Source organism: Pseudophryne corroboree, chromosome 6, assembly GCF_028390025.1.
Source record: "Pseudophryne corroboree isolate aPseCor3 chromosome 6, aPseCor3.hap2, whole genome shotgun sequence".
In the NCBI taxonomy this organism is placed as follows: Eukaryota; Metazoa; Chordata; class Amphibia; order Anura; family Myobatrachidae; genus Pseudophryne; species Pseudophryne corroboree.
Window position 1 is genome coordinate 64,556,380 of NC_086449.1, and position 18,806 is coordinate 64,575,185.

Here is an 18,806-nt window from a genome sequence, read left to right on the forward strand (position 1 = left end):
GCACCCAGTGACTTATTATGGCAACACAGCCCCAGCACTGGACTGATTTGTGGCAGACAGGTGCAGCACCCACTTGTATGGCAAACAGAACACCCATTACTTATTATGGCAGCACAGCCCCAGCACTGGACTGATTTGTGGCAGATAGGTGCAGCACCCACTTGTATGGCATACAGAGCACCCAGTGACTTATTATGGGACCCCCGCCAGGAACTGTTCTGAAGGAGGACCGGACCATCCCCTAAACTTCGTCCAGACGACCCATCCAAATTCTGAGACTACAAATAGCAATAACCGCACAAAAGGACTGCATTAACCGTAATGCATGAGGAGCTCTCCACCAAAAAGATTCTGGAGCATACTACCCTCTAACGGTAAATTGCCTATCCATTGGATATTGCTTATCTCTGAGACTGTTGTTCATGCTGGACCGTAGCTCTATAGGGGAAAATAATCCGGAACAGTCACCTCAAAACTCCCAAATCTCAACATTACAAGCCTGTCGTATTGGGTAATCCCATAGAATTGTTTTATGAAACATAGACCATATACCAACTGTTTCTGACATGCATTTGTCTTTCATGTATTTCATTTTTAACTGAAACCTATTGCATTGATTTTAGGAATAAATTGTGTTTTATTAATTACACTACTATTGTTGTATTGATCAAATTTAGCGCAGTCTCACCCCCCTTTTTTTTGCACAGCCCAATCACTGGACTGATTTGTGTCAGACAGGTACAGGATCCACTTGTATGGCAGACAGACCCCAAGCACTGGACTGGTTTGTGACAGCACAGGACAACAGCACCAAGAGCAGAACCAGCACCCGCCCACCCCTCCCTTGCTGTGACCCTCCTGCAGACAGACAACAGACACGTCTGTCCTGCTCCCTCTCCAATGCCGTAGTGATAATTGCGGCAAGAAGTGTGGAATAGTATATAGTCCAGATCTCACGTGAATCCAACAGCGGGATTATGATGTTTTGCCTTGTTCCGGGATCAGAGTCTGACAGGAAAACCCGAGCCAGACTCTGATCCCAGCTTGGATCGGGAAGTCCGTGTGGGCTCGGATCTTGTAGATCTGAGCCCGCACATCCCTACCTACTATAAGCATGAACAGCATTTGATGATGAAAGAGGGAGAGAAAGCAGTTTTTTCCCAATTCAGTGTGTAATCCAGAGATTATCATGGGTTCATGAACAGAGCCTAAACTGTTTTAGTTACTGTATTGCTATAACCCAGTGTTTCCCAACCTCAGTCCTCAAGGCACACTAACAGTTCAGGTTTTAGTGATATCCTGGCTTGAACACAGGTGACTTAATTAATACCTCAGTTATTTTGATTTAACCATCTGTGCTGAAGCCTGGATTTCACTAAAACCTGCACTGTTGGTGTGCCTTGAAGACCGCAGTTGGGAATGTCTGCTATAACCTATTGCTTCTCTTTAGTCCAATGGATATATTAAACTTTTCTTTTCTGCAGCTGAATAATGGGGCCTACACACGGGGTGACTGCAGTCAGTGATCTGAGCGATGCTAGATCACTCAGATCACTCAGCAAGATCGCTCAGCACACATCGCTGCACCAGGGATGTGTGCTGAGCGATCTGTCACTGTCTGTGTTCTCAATAGGGAAAGCACGGGAGAGGACTAGATCTTTCAAACATGCTTGAACTATCTAGACCGGCGATAGCGACACGTATCACTATTGCTATAGTCCACACGCAGAGCGATTTGTGCTGAATTGCTAAGCGATTCAGTCAAATCACTTAGAAAAGCAGCCTAAATAGCTATGTGTTTAGGCCTCATTAGTCAATTTTTCCAGGACAAAGCAGGCTTGTGTAAAGGTGTTAAGCCTCGGCATTGAGCGGTGAGCGGTGAGCGCTGATGCGTACTCCTGCTTCATCGCCGGTGGCTGCCATTCATCTGCTGATATTACCAGCCGATGAACGTCAGGGTGGACAGCTTTCCATAGCGTTCTGCTATGGAAAGCCATTCACTCCCGCTGACATCACTCCCGCTGACATCACTGGGCCGGGGGGAAATCGCTCAGTGTGTATGCTCTGAGTGATTTTCAGTCCAGCGATGTCAGCAATCACACGGGCCTCCTGCTCTCTTGAAGTGCCCCCGCTTTCATCTATTGTTTGACTCAGCACACAGATGTACTAAGCCTTAAAAAGTGATAAAGTGGAGGGTGATAAAACACCAACCAATCAGCTCCTAACTGTCATTTTTCAATCACAGCCTGTGACATGGCAGTAAGGAGCTGATTGGATGGTACTTTATCACTCTCCATTTTATCACTTTTTAAGCTTAGTACATCAGGTCCAGTGCACCGTCCCCAGACAGACAACTAATTAGGTTTCCATTTCCCCCCCCCCCCCCATGCCTTTTGTTAATGCTAATTCATGTTGTATTGAGACTTTTGTACAGTCTCTTACTCACAAAGTAGCACATGCACTGTAAATGGTCAAATACGCCTGGCACTTGGTTGGTGGTGCTCCCAGAAAAAATAGCTCAATAGATTGTATAAATGGAAAATCTTTACATAGGAGGTAAAGACAAAAGGAGACTATAAGTCTGTCCTGGGGCACACTTGTCAAAAATGATAAATAAAATATAACTTTTAATATTCTCAATTAAAACAGATCATCTCACAAAGCAACATGGTGATATGTAAAAATTGTAATCATAAACTTTTGGTACAGTAATCAAAATTTGTAATCACAAACTTCTTGATACGGTAATCCAATATATCATAACGAAATATACAGTATGCGGTATTGAAATATCAAAAACTCTCTCAGAGGTGTATTACCTCCTTACAATACTTTGAGAGAATTGGCTTCTCTATATTCACACCTTAACCACCAAACAATTGCAAAAATTACAAGTAGTGCCTTCTAATTAGTATCATAATTTTCATATCAAATCTCGGTGTTGAGTTTGTATGAACTCTCCATCATCCCATCATAAATCATAAGGGAAGAGATTTTAGCAAACATATAGGTAGCAATGTACCAGAACAAAAAAATGGGGTAGGGGACTCCTATCACACTGGTGTCTGGAAAAGCAGCTCTGAATTGTGCTCCTTCCCAAAGGGTCACCACACTTTCAAACAGAGAATGGACAAAAATTGGTTGGAAGAAGCGCAACCCTGGCGCTGTAAGTTGTGTCAATATATACAAAAACTAGAAATGTGAAAAAATACGAATGTGCACACATACATATGTTACAATAAATACAATACGTTCCTCCTAGGGAATTCCAATGGCATTCTTTTCTTTGTTCTGTTTTCATCCAATATTATTCTCCAAATGTTGTAAAAAATATGAAAAACAGATAATAGTGCATATGTGTAGAACTGTCTTATAGTAACAGCATTCAATGTTCACGTGTAACTATTTTCTAGTCCTTCTTGGTTAAGTGCATATAGATGTGATAGGGGCGTACCCTGACTCACACTTTAGTATGTAGAGATATGTGCATAAAGGTATATTTTAGTTTACCACCAAAATTGTCATCATATGGTTTGTAATATGGTATTAAATGTGATTAGATTGGCGTGCCCCACTCACTAGATTTGTAGAGTGGGAAAAGCCAATCAAGGTATCTTTGGTGCAGAACGGTGCATACCCCAACTCACAAGTTTGAATACAATATTGAAATACAAAAAAATCTCTCTATACTCACACCTTAACCACCAAGCAATTGCAAAAAATGACAAGTATCAATAGTGCCTTTTAAATAGTATCATAATTTCCATATCAAGTCTCTGTGTGGAGTTTGTATGAACTCTCCATCAGCACATTATCAAAAGATTTTTTCAAACATATAGGCAGCATTGATTTAAACATCAGAGTTGATTCATTAGGCTTTTTATGAAAATATTTTAACAATGTTGTTTTTTATTTCCCCCTAAATGCTAAACAAAATGCAATCACCCTAAGGAATTGATCAATTAAGTAATGAAACACTGCAAAATGAAGAGTTTGACAACCTATGTGATCAATAACATTCTTCAAGTAAGGTAACAAACAGAGAACGGAGGACATTTTATATGGCTGTAGTGACATAAAATTCTGAATAGCAGGCTGAATGAAGCAGCTGTAGAAGTGGTAGTATCCATGGTAACGATGGGCCTATGAGTTGACTGAGGAGTCTGGTGATGGGAGGGGCTTAGGCCTTATAAGGAGAGGACTGATTAGGTTCTCCCTCCTTTTTCCTCAGTGAAAATTGAACAGTGAAGTGCTCTGCATTTGTTTTGTACTAAACTGTGTTTTATTTGTGATTTTGTGGTGTTTTTCTTCTCATTTCCTTTCCATCTTTACTAATCTTTAAGCTTTTCATCCTCCTTTTATTCTTGAACTTTCTCTTATTTATCTTTTCTATCTTTTAACATGCCGAGGCCTAGTCGTGCTGTACGTCCCCCTGTTCGCTTTATTGACAGCGGGGAAAGGGATGCTGCTGTCTTTGTGTCAGGTAGTGGGCAGCAGAGGTCAGTACAGACAAGAAGTCAGGTTAGAAATAATGTGGGGAATGCCGCCACCAGGGGTCGGGCTCGACCGCCTGAGAGGCTTTTGGCGGGCGAAGGTGCGTCACGCAGAGGCCGTGTCAGTAGTGAGTCTGTGACACGAGCTGCTGTGGTGTCTGATAATTTGAGAAATTATTCAAAAGAACCGGTTTCCGTGAATAACATGTCACGAAGTGTCGGGGCCATGGCGGAGTCGCAGAGCGGGGTGTTAAGGAGAATGGTAACATCCAGGGGAGTTACCTCAGGACTGCATGTGCCGGAGGTACGCCGCGGTCGCCCAGTGGGCCCGCGGGGGTCCGTGGCTGCCAGAGGTGGTCGACGCAGTTCGATTCTTACCAGAGGTGAGCACAATGTGATAGGTTCAAGGTTACTAGAGTCGGTGCAAGGAGAGGGGGCACCCAACAGTGATGTTACAAGGGGTTCGGTTAGCTTTATAAACAATAGCGCTGACACAGGAGTAGCGGGCCAGGGCGCGAGCACATCGGGTATTAGAAATGCTGGAAGACAGCAAGGAAGGCCCGCCACGTGTAATATTAGGGGTAAAAAAGGAGCACGGGAGCTACGTTGTATGAGGGGCACAGCACCGGGGAGGTCTGATGCTGATGCGGTATGTTTTGGAAGTAATGGCGCTGGTTTCAATCCATCTGAGGTAGCGTCGATATGCACCTCGGTTTTATCAGCACTGGTCCCGGTGTTGAATACTGATAACACTGAAAGGAATTTTTTGAGGGAACGGAATTCTGCCGATTTGCAGAGGGATGGCGTTGGTGAATCAGGGGCGGCTTTTTTACAGGCCAGATCGGGTGGAGGTAACAGGGGCAATAGGAATGTTAATGAGTTTTTGGTAGATGTTTCTCCTTGCTTTTCCACAGAGGAGTCCTTTGCAGCCCCTGAAGTGCAGGACGATTCTGGGGAATCAGCTGCTGTGGTGGAGTCTGCCCTGGACGAGGGTGGTCTTTATGATGAGCCGGTGGTGCACACGGCAGCGCGCCAGAATGATTCAGCAGTGGGGACAGGTAGCAGGGGCGCAGTTACAGATAAAGCATGTGAAAAAAAAGCGTCAAAAAAGCGTAAGCATAGGTGCAGAGGGCACAGGGACTCATCTACTTCTTCCTCTGAGTCCTCAGGTCCATGTGTTAGCAGATGCAGTGGTTGTAATGCAAAACATAAAAGGAAGCGCAGACATAGTAGTTCCAGCATGTCCTCGGAGGAGGGTCCTGAGGATTCTTTGCAATGCGCTAATACGGCGGTGTTGAGAGGAGTACGTCCCAGAATTAGTGAGCGTATTAGAAAAGGAAAATTTGTTAACATGTTTGCTTTAACTAGCAAAGGGAGAAAAGTGTTAGAAGCAGCTAAAAAGAAATCAGGTATAGGTGAGGAGGCTTATAAGTCTTACTCTAACTGGCAGAAAGGCATGCTTATCTTTGCAGCCTGTTATTTGGAATCCAGGCCTCAGGAGCACATGAACATAATTAAATATATGTATTTGCTACACGAATTGGCCAGATCTGGGCGCGGAACAGCATGGAGGGCCTATGATGAGGATTTTCGGAGAAAACAAAATGGGAAGGCGATTATGGATTTTGGTAAAAAAGATGTGGAGATCTTTGTAGATGTTACCCAGCCTCTTAAGAGTGGTTTAGAAGGTCTGGTGGACAAACAAGGTAATTCTAGTAATAAATGGTTGGCGGGGAAGAATGGGGCAGGCAAGTGCTATGCCTTCAATGATAGTCAATGTACTCTAGGGTTCAAGTGTCGTTTTCGGCATGTTTGTATCCGCTGTGACGGAACCCATCCTATAAAAAACTGCCAGCAAACAGCTAGTGGGAAAGGTAGTGGGAAAAAGCTGGAACATCTAACCACAGCTGCAGCGGTGTCCAAGTAGGGCACTTACTCCAGTTAGTTTAACAAATTATTGCTTGGGTTGGGTTACTATCCATAATATAATATTCTGAGTTTATAAGGTTAGGTTTCTCAAAAGGTTGTTATGTTGCCTTTAAAGGCCAAGTAAAATGTATTATTAGAATTATTCCCTATAATGGTTGCGCTGTAGTTATGGCATGAGTTTTCAGCCAACTTGTTAGGAGTTTTTGGTGGGATTACTGGGGTATGTTTCAGTTGGTCAACAGTCAGGGAGCCGTGGGCCATTCAGCATATATATTTTGGGTCATAGAGTATTGCGCTGCCTCCAAGCAAATATAAGTTTCCACGATTAGCATGTTACGGGCATTGTACACGGCGTGGCAGATGCGTTATTGCGTTTTGAGTTGCACAGGTTTAGGGTGCTAGCTCCGGATGCGAATGTATCTGGTGACCCTTGCCCGTCTTATACCTGGCAGGTTATACACCCGGATTGGAGGGCTTAGCTTGGCGAGCCTTGGCTCCCTCCACTCTCCGAGGGTACAGAAATGCCATGGGAGAGTGGGAAAGATATGTGCGCCTGCATCAAGAACAAGGTAAGACCGATTACGCAATGTTATTGGATTATGTGTGGGAATGTTTTAGAGCAGGCAGATCAATAGGGTGCGTAACACGTTTACTGTCTGCTCTTTCTTATTTCTTGAGACTTTATGGCCGGCATGATTTTACTAAATCTTTCTTTCTAGCAAAGATTCTTAAAGGTTGGGCTCGAGTTATGCCCCCTGTACAAGATGCACGTAGACCAATAACCATATCAATTTTGCGGCGCATGACGGTCGTGTTGCAGGATGTCTGTGCATCTGATTACGAAGCACTTTTATGTGCATTGTTTTTCGTTATGGTCTTGTTTGAGGCCGTTAGAGTCAGTGAACTGGTGACGGCGTCGAAATCAGCAATGTCACCTATGCTGCGTGAACACGTGTCAGTGGAAGAGGGAGGTTCATGGTGCAAAGTACAACGTTCCAAAATGGACCAATTGGGCAAAGGTTGTTGGGTCGTTTTGAGATGTGTTTATGACAAGGAGATTTGTCCTGTGTCTTTGGCGAGGATTTATTTGAAAACAAGGTCTGATATGCCAGGTCCATGGTTGCAGCATTTGGATGGTATGCCGGTGACTCAATTTCAATTTAGATGGGTGATGGAACATTGTATTTGCACGATGGGTTTGCCGGTATCGAGATATGGTACCCATTCGTTTCGTATAGGTGCGGCGACAACAACAGCTGCGGAAGGCTGTCCGAGCGGGCAAATTAGAGCCTTGGAAAGGTGGAAGTCTGATGTATTTCGGAAATATATCAGGTTTTGACCTGTTTTTAAAAAAAAAAAATCAGACTTGAGGTTTCAGCCACTCGCCATATTTGGGGGTCTTGAGGAATTTTTTATCCTGTCAGGTGCCTTAAGCCTGGGGGTTCATACCCGCCTGACAGGTGTGTTTTTCGCCTCTCGTCAAGTCTGACCCCCCCCCCTTATCTAACTCCCTTCGTCAAAGGAGAGCAATTCTCTTCAAAAATTATCACATTAGAGGCCAAATTAAACTTAAAAATGTTAATAGATAAATGTTAAACCATTTTAGCAAGATTTTAAAGGGATGTTTTTTGGGGTAATGTTGTTGTAAGATTTTGGTTTTAGGGGTTTTTGGTCTCAATAATTGTTGTGAATGATTTTGTGTTTTCAGATTTGCGCCTGGACGGGTGTCCGATTTGGATTATGGGGCATTCATACGTGTATTATGGTGAAAGGTCTGGTGTGGAGTGCCTTCAGTCCCCGGAAGCTAATCTGGTCAGATGGATTGGAGTGAGGGGACTTCGGTGGGAGTAAGTCATCCCGCTTTTTTTGGCAGCAAGTGGAGAGGTCGGGATACCCCCTGAGGGTGGTGTTCCATGTTGCCGGAAATGATCTGACCAAGAGGTCTGGTTTAGATCTTCGTAAAACCATAGTTAGGGACTTAGTTAGTTTACAGAACAGGTTGTGCTTTCTGAGTGTAGGATGGTCGGAGATTATCCCTCGTTTAGTGTGGAGGGGCGCGGACAGACCGGCTGCCATTGAATTGATCCGGCGCCGGATCAATTCTGTGGTTGGCAGAGCTGTTAGCGAAAATTGGGGGTTTGTGGTCCCACATCCCTCAATTTCAGTTTCTGCTCCTCATCTTTATATGGCCGATGGTGTCCATCTGAATTTGAGGGGTATTGAAATTTTCATGGGAGATTTGTGGTTAGCGTTTTTTTCTCAGGAGTTTTATTGATAGGTTGGAGGTTTTGTTAGGAGTAGTTAGGGTTAGTTTGTAAGGTAGAGGTATGGTGGCGGGGTTTCTTTGAAACTGTGGCGGGTTGGGACGGCCTGAAATTGTGGCTGTAATTTAAAGAGTTTTATAGGTGCTCAGGAGATGTGAAGGTGGTGGAGTTTGATACATTACGGGGCCGAAGTTCCATCGGACCAGGTGGGCTTCAGTCACCGGTGGAGTTTGTACACACCTGAGCACCTTTGGGTGGAAGTTGGGGAATACCTTGAGTGTAGAGTTGGCCACGGTATTCCAGATAAAGAGAAAGAACACAAGGGGTGGCAAATGGCCCATGGTGGCCCCTTGTGATGAGTGGGGGGCTGGGCTGAAATTGGGCCCCTTAAGAGCCTCCCCTTGGGATGTATGGGGGCTGGGCTGAAATTGGGCCCTTAATAACCCCCATTTGTTATGCGATGGAGGCCGGGCTGAAGTTGGGCCCTTGCCTCCTCTTGTGTTGTGATCAGCCACAGTTAAAAGGTTAGAATAAATAGGGACATTTAAATAGGCCGTCCCTCCTTGCCACCATACCATTTGGTTAATAAAAGCTGACAATTTTATTGGCAAACATATCCTGGTGTCAGTGTCAGTTATTTCTTTATGGATGTTGGTGTATGCGCATGAATGAAGAACAGTCTATGATAGACATTTTAATACTGTTTGCACACAATATGTTTGTAGTCCTATTTGCATAATATTTTCCCCTTTACCTGGGATGCTCATGGATTAACAAAACAAAAGAGGAGAAAGACTCTATGTTGGGGCACTCTTTATCAAAAATTAGACACTAAAACTTAACTTTTAATGAACATAGTAAAATATAGTGACTCAAATATGAACAAAAAAACATTGGGGGTAATTCCAAGTTGATTGCAGCAGGAATTCTGTTAGCAATTGGGCAAAACCATGTGTACTGCAGGGGCGGCAGATATAACACGTGGAAAGAGAGTTAGATTTGGGTGTGGTGTGTTCAATCTGCAATCTAAATTGCAGTGTAAAAATAAAGCAGCCAGTATTTACCCTGCACAGAAACAAAATAACCCACCCAAATCGAACTCTCTCTGCAAATGTTATATCTGCCCCCCCTGCAGTGCATATGGTTTTGCCCAACTGCTAAAAAAATTCCTCCTGGGATCAACTTGGAATTACCCCCATTAATATGAATATTAGTGCATGTTAATAATGCTACTATTATAAGAATATATAAGTGGAACGCCTTGGTGAAAATAATTTGTTATTAGTGCGTCAAACTGGGAAAAACCTGCCTATGATATGAAACAGGTTGTATTTTTTAATCCCAGCGGGATAATGACTCGGTTTAGCTTCTCCGTATTGTAAATGCTCCAAGAAGGGAGAAATGTCATATAGCAGGTAAAAATGTTGCCTATATAGGTCCTTAAGCACCTACTGTTCTTTGTTTGGGCAGTGGTGTTACCAAAAGGCATTAACTTCAATAATTGTTGTATAATTAGACTTTTTGCAACAGGCAAAAGACTGAAGATACGAGATTGCTGGTTTAGTATAAGTGTGTATTTAAAGATGAAGCTATAGCATATTCAGCAATCACAAAGTGAGGTATTTAACTTCAAAACGGATAGGAAGAAAGAAAAGATAGAATCAAAAGAGAAGGGGTGTCTTAACTTCTGCTGTTCAGCTGGGTTGTTTACTGCAAGTGGTGTTCACTGTTGGTCCCCCACACAATTACTGACCAGGCCTGCCACAGTTTAGCTTCCAAGATCGGACGAGATCAGGCGTATTCTGTGGAGTATGGCCGTAATCTGCTGAATGAGAGAGTATGACTACCAAGATGCTTCTGCTGTCCAGATTAGTGGATGAGAGAGCATTGAAAACATGCAAAGTATAATTGGCTAGAAGAGAAAATGTAAGATGTGTCTTAAACACATATATATGGTGATGTTTGACTGGTATTGTTGCTAGAAAAAAACTTCAATCTCTATGGTGTGAACATAGTTTGTAACCCACGCTGGTATGTTTCTAATAATGAGTCATCCAGCCAAAAGAAGAAAAAATCTTAAAAGTTGGTGCTATTCAGAATTTGAAACAGAGTTAGTTTAATCCTTATAGAGACTGATAAACTAATCGCATAACCCTGTCAAGCTAATACCCATCAGGTATCAGTTTAATTGCCAAGCAAGTTTTTTTGCGTGCTTACAGAACCATATTTTGGCTGATAAAGTTAGTACATTTATTTATGTTGCAAAATGAGGTATCAGAAAAGATTTATAGTTTAAAGTCCATGGTAAGGAAAAGCTATCGATACACCGTTATTGCATAATTGCTATGAGCTAATACCCATCAGATGTCAAATTACTTATCAAGCAAGTTATTTTGCGTGCTTACAAAAACTATAATTATCTGATAAAGTTAATACATTTATCTCTGTTGCAAAAGGAGGTATCACGATGGTTTGAAGTTCATGATAAAGAAAAAGCTATCATTATACTGTTATTGCATCATTGCTATACTGGTATTACATATTGTTACAGGTATCGAGCATGTAATTAAGGAGATAGTTATATCAATAAGAGAAAACAATAATAATAGTAGAATGAATATAAATCATATGGCCCAAATGGGCGCTTACTAAACGGATGTGTCCCTTGTGTGGGAGTGGGCTGCGCAGTCCCACTAGGTCCCACTAACCAAACGGCCCGTTTCACCAATATATAGGCTTGCTCACCAGTGAGCAAGCCTATATATTGGTGAAACGGGCCGTTTGGTTAGTGGGAACTAGTGGGACTGCGTTAGTGGGTATTAGCTCATAGCAATTATGCAATAACGGTGTAACGATAGCTTTTCCTTACCATGGACTTTAAACTATAAATCTTTTCTGATACCTCATTTTGCAACATAAATAAATGTACTAACTTTATCAGCCAAAATATGGTTCTGTAAGTACGCAAAAAAAGTTGCTTGACAATTAAACTGATACCTGTTGGGTATTAGCTTGACAGGGTTATGTGATTAGTTTATCAGTCTCTATAAGGATTAAACTAACTCTGTTTCAAATTCTGAATAGCACCAACTTTTAAGATTTTTTCTTCTTTTGGCTGGTTGACTCATTATTAGAAACATACCAGCGTGGGTTACAAACTATGTTTACACAATAGAGATTGAAGTTTTTTTCTAGCAACAATACCAGTCAAACATCACCATATATATGTGTTTAAGACACAGCTTACATTTTCTCTTCAAGCCAATTATACTTTGCATGTTTTCAATGCTCTCTCATCCACTAATCTGGACAGCAGAAGCATCTTGGTAGTCATACTCTCTCATTCAGCAGATTACGGCCATACTCCACAGAATACGCCTGAACTCGTCCGATCTTGGAAGCTAAACTGTGGCAGGCCTGGTCAGTAATTGTGTGGGGGACCAACAGTGAACACCAGGTGCAGTAAACAACCCAGCTGAACAGCAGAAGTAAGACACCCCTTCTCTTTTGATTCTATCTTTTCTTTCTTCCTATCCGTTTTAAATTTAAATACCTCACTTTGTGATTGCTGAATATGCTATAGCTTCATCTTTAAATACACACTTATACTAAACCAGCAATCTCGTATCTTCAGTCTTTTGCCTGTTGCAAAAAGTCTAATTATACAACAATTATTGAAGTAAATGCCTTTTGGTAACACCACTGCCCAAACAAAGAGCAGTAGGTGCTTAAGGACCTATATAGGCAACATTTTTACCTGCTATATGACATTTCTCCCTTCTTGGAGCATTTACAATACGGAGAAGCTAAACCGAGTCACTATCCCGCAGGGATTAAAAAATACAACCTGTTTCATATCATAGACAGGTTTTTCCCAGTTTGACGCACTAATAACAAATTATTTTCACCAAGGCGTTCCACTTATATATTCTTATAATAGTAGCATTATTAACATGCACTAATATTCATATTAATGCTTTTTTGTTTTTTTGTTCATATTTGAGTCACTATATTTTACTATGTTCATTAAAAGTTAAGTTTTAGTGTCTAATTTTTGATAAAGAGTGCCCCAACATAGAGTCTTTCTCCTCTTTTGTTTTGTTGCTTAAACCCACTGAATCTGGGAGCACCACCGACGTGTAATTAGTTCAGTACACTTATTGTACATTGTTAGCCTTAAGTCGGTCACAGACTTAGATCTATTATTGGTCAATGTCTGAAAAAATAACCTGCTGCGGAACTATCTTTAGTATATGCTCATGGATTACACAGGTTCTGTGGCTGGCTGACATCAAGCCTACATTTCAGCTGGTTAAGATTAGAGATGAGTGGGTTCGGTTCTCAGAGAACCGAACCCCCCTGAACTTTACGCTCTGAGTCGGGATCCGAGCCTGGCTCAGGACTTCCAGCCAGACTCGGAAACCAGAACGAGGCAAAACATCATCATCACGCTGTAGGATTCTCACAGGATTTGGATTACATATAAACAGTCGGGTGACACCGCCATTTTCACTCCAGTCCTGGACAGTGTAGTGAGAGGATGTGTCTCCTCAGTGTTTGCGCAGGAAAGTGGTGTGCTGCGTGGGTGGGGTGGCAACCTGCTCTTTTGTATCAGTCCAGTGGTGGTGTCTTGTGCTGCATCAGTCCAGTCACAGTTGTGGTGTCCTCTGCTGCCATAAGTCCAGTGCTGTTGTATAAGTCCAGTCCACTGGTGCTGTCTTGTGCTGCATCGGTCCAATGGTGGTGTCCTGTGCTGCCAAAAGTCCAGGGGTACTGCTGTATAAGTCCAGGGGTACCACCGTATAAGTCCAGGGGTACCGCCGTATAAGTCCAGACCATTGGTGCTGCCGTATAAGTCCAGCGATACCACCATATACTATATGGAGTTCGCTCCTCAATACATCAGCCCATTTCAGATTGAACAAGTCATCAATCTAGTTGCTTACAGACTTAAATTGCCTCCATTCCTGAAGATTCCTAAGACATTTCACATTTCTCTTCTCAAGTCAGTTATCCTGAATCATTTCCATTCTGCACTCCTTATAGCACCAAAGGTTGAAACTCAACAAGGTGTGTGGAGTATGAGGTCGCTAAGATTCTGGACTCATGCTTCCGGTATGGTCATCTTCAGTACCTAATTGATTGGAAGGGCTATAGCCCTGAGGAACGTTCCTGGACTAATGCATCGGATGACCATGCTCCCAAGTTGGTCTAGGCTTTCCACATCAGATTTCCTCAAAAGCCTAAGAAGTGTCCTGGGTCCACTCCTAAAGGGAGGGTGGTGCTGTCACGATCCGGGTTATCAGGCCCCATTATCTACCTGCTCAGTGCCTTCTGAGATTGTCCCGGCATTCCAGGCCCAGATTCCACCAGCACTGTCTGCGGGCAGCGTGCTGCATATCTGAATCTCAAGTTGCTTCTCTGTGATCACTGCAGCACTGACATGGCAACATTACAGTAAACATCCATCTGTTTAAAGTATGCGTCTCCTGCCCTCTTCGGCCTCCGCCACCATTACTGCCGATTCTCACATGTGGAATACAAACAGATTTTCCCTCCAGTTTCAAACATGGGTGCAGCCATGTTTGTTTTGCATCACATGTTGTTCTCAGCTTATCCACTGCAGTCTGGACTCTGTGTAATTATTCAGCCAATCCCTGCTCACCAGCTAGGATAAATATCCTGCTCAAGGGCTGGATGATCATCAGTGCTTTGGTTGTCAATCCTGCATACATGTCTCTCTTGTTTGGTGAATGCTCAGCTTGACTTTCCAGGGATTCCATCTTCTGTGATTCAGCTTCTCCAAGAGACTGACACCAATTACCATCTTGCGGTGCAGCCTGACTCTTGCAGTGTTCCAGCCCTGCTTCCTGGCTTTCAACAGCAATCCTGATACTGGCTTCCAGTGCAGGTTCTACTCTGCCTCCAGCTTCCAGCGGTATCCTGGCATCATTACTGTTTCCAGTTATCTACAGCATCGCACTCTAGCTTCTGTGGTAAAGTGTCACTGGCTTCCAGCTTCAGTGTGTCATTCACATCGCTCTCGGTTTCCAGCAGTAATTGATCTTACCATCTGCTTACAGTGCTGATCCATACCACCTACAGCGGTATTCCTATTTTGCTCTGCACTGTTGTATCGCTTTCAAGCTTCAAGGTACATTCGTCACTGGCTTCCATCTTCCAGCGTTCCATTGTTTCCAGCTTCCAGCAGTGTTGGGTGTTACCATCTATCCTCAGCGGTATTCCTATATAGCTCTGCATTATTGCATCGCTCTCAAGCTTCAAGGTATATTCGTCACTGGCTTTCAGCTTCCAGCGTTCCATTGCTTCCAGCTTTCAGCAGTGTTGGGTGTTACCATCTGTCCTCAGCGGTATTCCTATATCGCTCTGTACTACTGCATCGCTCTCTATCTTCAAGGTACATTTGTCACTGTCTTCCAGCTTCCAGCGTTCCATTGCTTCCAGTTTCCAGCAGTGTTGGGTGTTACCATCTGTCTTCAGTGGTGCTTCATCTCATCCCCAGCGGTATTCATATATCACCCAGCATTTCAGTTTTTAATGGTAGTATTTCTATTACAGATACTTTTGAAATTAATTGTGCTGAAGGAGTTAATTTGAGGCAACCATGAGCTTTGCATAGAGCGAAATGGATCAGCTATGCTTTAGAACTTTGCTTGTTCTGGTCACAATTCCCCATGACAAAGAATTAAGTACTTGGTATGAAGCATTTTGCTACCTTTATGGTCACAATTTTTGTCCAGTACTGGTTTCTTACACAGTTAGCAGCTGCTGCCCTAAGAAGCGACCTTTGTCTAATGAAGAAGTTAGAGGCATATGAAGACAAACAGATATCCAAGGCAGTAGTAAAGGCGTATTCTCATCACCAATGGTACCTTAGTGAGACTTTGGTTTTCCTCTCTGTTTTTGATGCTGAAAAAAGCTTGCCAGTCAAAAGGAGATGCTCAAATCCTTACATAAGGAAGGAACAGAAAACTTTCTGAAGCAAATCAATTTGGAAAGTTATCAACTCATTGGTTTTTCAGCAGACAGTTGCAGATTATGTTACCCATTCAACACTTTAGTTCTTTGAAATCCTCAACTTGCCATCCAAGTTTTTAGAAGTTGATACACAGGATTGGGAGGATAGAGAAGATTACGAGGCAGCTAAATCTGCTGTTCTAAACCTGAGGGTTGTAAATGACATTGCTGAAAGAGGTGTTGCGCTTATGCGGACATTCAAAAACATTTTAGCAAGGAAAGAAGACCAAAAGCTGTATATTCTGCAGGTTGTAACTGTGATCTAGGATCAATGTTTTTTTTTTTAAACAAATGTTGTAGTTATTATTGGTTTAAATATAATGGGTAGATTGGGTACTGAGTTGTACATGTATTCTTATATTTTCATGTATGGTACACAGTAATTGCTCTTTTCAATGTCAATGTGACACCTGTAAATATTATAGAAATAAAGTCAAATTACGCACATAAGGCTTATTTTTCATGACCTTCAATATATGGTGGAAAGATATATTTGAAAAATGCCAAACATGGTACTTTAAGGACCACCCTAATATATATATATATATATATATATATATATATTATGGTGAATACAGAGAACCTGAGCATGGTTCGCTCCTCATTAGTCAGGTCTCTCAAATTAGGCCCCACTCTTTTCCACTTTTACTCCTTCTTCTTCCCTCTTCTTCTTGTGTATTTTTGCAGTGAATATTTTTCTGATATCTGACATGTGTTGTGCATTAGAACTGCACTGTAAGGACTAATATCTTGCTGGATGATTCAATGTATACTATGTAGAATGTCCATTTTTGCTATGGAAATTAATGTATGTGTATACTGATATCTTTTGTAAAAGTGAAGCCTTTTTCTCTAAAGTATGAGTAACATATTAATCTGTATATTTCTTAGATCTAACCCGTTCACCTCCACTACTTGGAGAGGTTTCCTCATAGTAAATAAGTCTAAAAAGGACATAATTGTCGCGAATATTCCCAGTCAGGCATTATACCATTCTTTATAATTATCGGGTTGACCGAGCAACACACATCATTAATAGTAATTCAGTCACACTTAAGGCCCCTTTAGTTAACTGATTTCTGTATACTGTAAACATGTCAAGTTTAGTTTCTTCACGGCACTAAGCCTTCCGTGTCCCCATTGGTTCAGTAACAACAGGTGATTGCATCTATTAAGGATGCACAGAGGCGGCTATGCACAGCGCCAGATGCTATGGCGCTGGAAAACAAGCCGCACCTTTTCCGCACCACGTGACTGGTTCACGTGACGAGGACGGACGGGGAAGGTTCCCCTGGTAACCCCGGGACAGCGACACGAGTGACGAGCAGTGAGGCGCTCATTCACGACTCGGATTGACTAGATAATTTTGGTAATTAGCACACAAGTATATAAAGTTAATATTGCAGGGTTCTGGGCACGCTCTGCATTACCTTTATTTGTTAAGTACTATGTCACTTTGAACAATGTAGTTGTACACTGTAGCACTAAGGGTGCACAGAATAAACATGGTTTATATACCACACTTTAGTGAAATTGACTTATATACCCATTTAATTGATTAATTAACTGGCTTCCAGATGAGATTGACATAGGTCTAATGTCCATTAGTCTAATCAGGGAAATTATGTCATAAGAAGTTTGAATTGAGCTCCCATGTTCCATTGCAAGGATACTGGAGTACTACTGGCTGTCTGCTTGGAAAGTAAGGGTTTTTCATATTCTTTGGAAGAAGGCTCTATATAATTTATGATATGTATATTATTCTGGGTTAGGCTGATTGGCACTTAATTTTCTAATGTTTAAAGTTCTTAGTCTTTAATTTAGACTTACATAGTGCCAGGTATTATGTATAAAAGGAGTGATATTTAAGATTGACTATTTGAACATGTATCATGTCTTACTTATGTAGTCTAATTAATGTGAATTGGATTTATTATAAATCTGCTAGCATGTGAGCAATGCACAGTCTCAGTTTTTAACACTCATACAGAGGTCAGGTGATCAAGCTAGTAGTTGAGTATGGACACCATATCTAAAATCATTGGTTATTATCTAATTGACCCTTAGGTTGTTTCCTGTGTGAAGCTGTATGAACATCCTATCCGTATATATTTTTAACGCTCGTATTTGACCCATGAGGTATGTTGTGATTCTCAAGAATTCTATCTGTAATATCCATAAAAACATTTATATTAATACCAATATAATTGTTGATCTTGATTAATGTGTTTCCTTTTTCGCTACCACTAGGGTTGTTTATACTATATTTTTTGTCAGGGGACTATGTGTACATTATATCAGTTTATACTGATCAGTTAGTTTTAGTTTGATCCATGTATTAGACACATATGTGTTCCCCCTATTGAAAACAATAATGAGGGTGATGATAATTAAGCCTCCACTCACCTTCCTCTCTTGTTCCTTTGTCATAATTGTCCCAGACATATATTCATTAAAATGAATTGACTCATTAAGTCCATTTCTGGCAGGATCTTGCTGTCCCCACCTTCCTTTTGAAAATTAGAAATGTAGGAAGTAGATTAATTTTTATCAGTTGGACACATGAGGTATGTGATGTTTTAATCATATGACTTACACAATGGTCGGTAATCCATTCTTTGATAATAATAAGAGTCAATTAGTAATTATTTTTTTAACTAGAATGGCTGGAAGCCTTAGCAGCCTTGTTTGTGATGCTTTGAGATTAATCTTTAAAAAATCCTGATTATCCACCTTGTTTGATTACATTCTGATAGGCGCTAATACCAAAAGGTATGTAAAATACCCAATGATGATAATATATATGGATTCTTATTGTAACCATCTAATCCAGTTTTCAGATTTTGCCATCAGCCCAATTATTGTCTGTCGCTTTGTTTTACCATGTCTCGCACATCCTATTTTCCATGGACTGTTCTTTGTACAATTTTTACTGTATGTAATATTGTATAAATATTGACTAGTTGTTCTGTAATTTTTAAACATACCCCTGATGAAGTCTAGTTACTAGACAAAGCACGTTGGGTTGTTATACTTGATGTTATCTCTGAATATCATATGAGGAAGAATAAAGATACTGCAC

The 18,806-nt window shown here is 41.7% G+C and overlaps 2 pseudogenes; one reads left to right on the plus strand and one right to left on the minus strand.

The window, feature by feature from the left end:
* The window catches only part of LOC134934264 (zinc finger protein 84-like), a 132,786-nt pseudogene that overhangs the window by 43,872 nt on the left and 70,108 nt on the right, over window positions 1-18,806 (minus strand).
* LOC134937767 (5S ribosomal RNA) lies at window positions 12,037-12,155 on the plus strand (annotated as a pseudogene).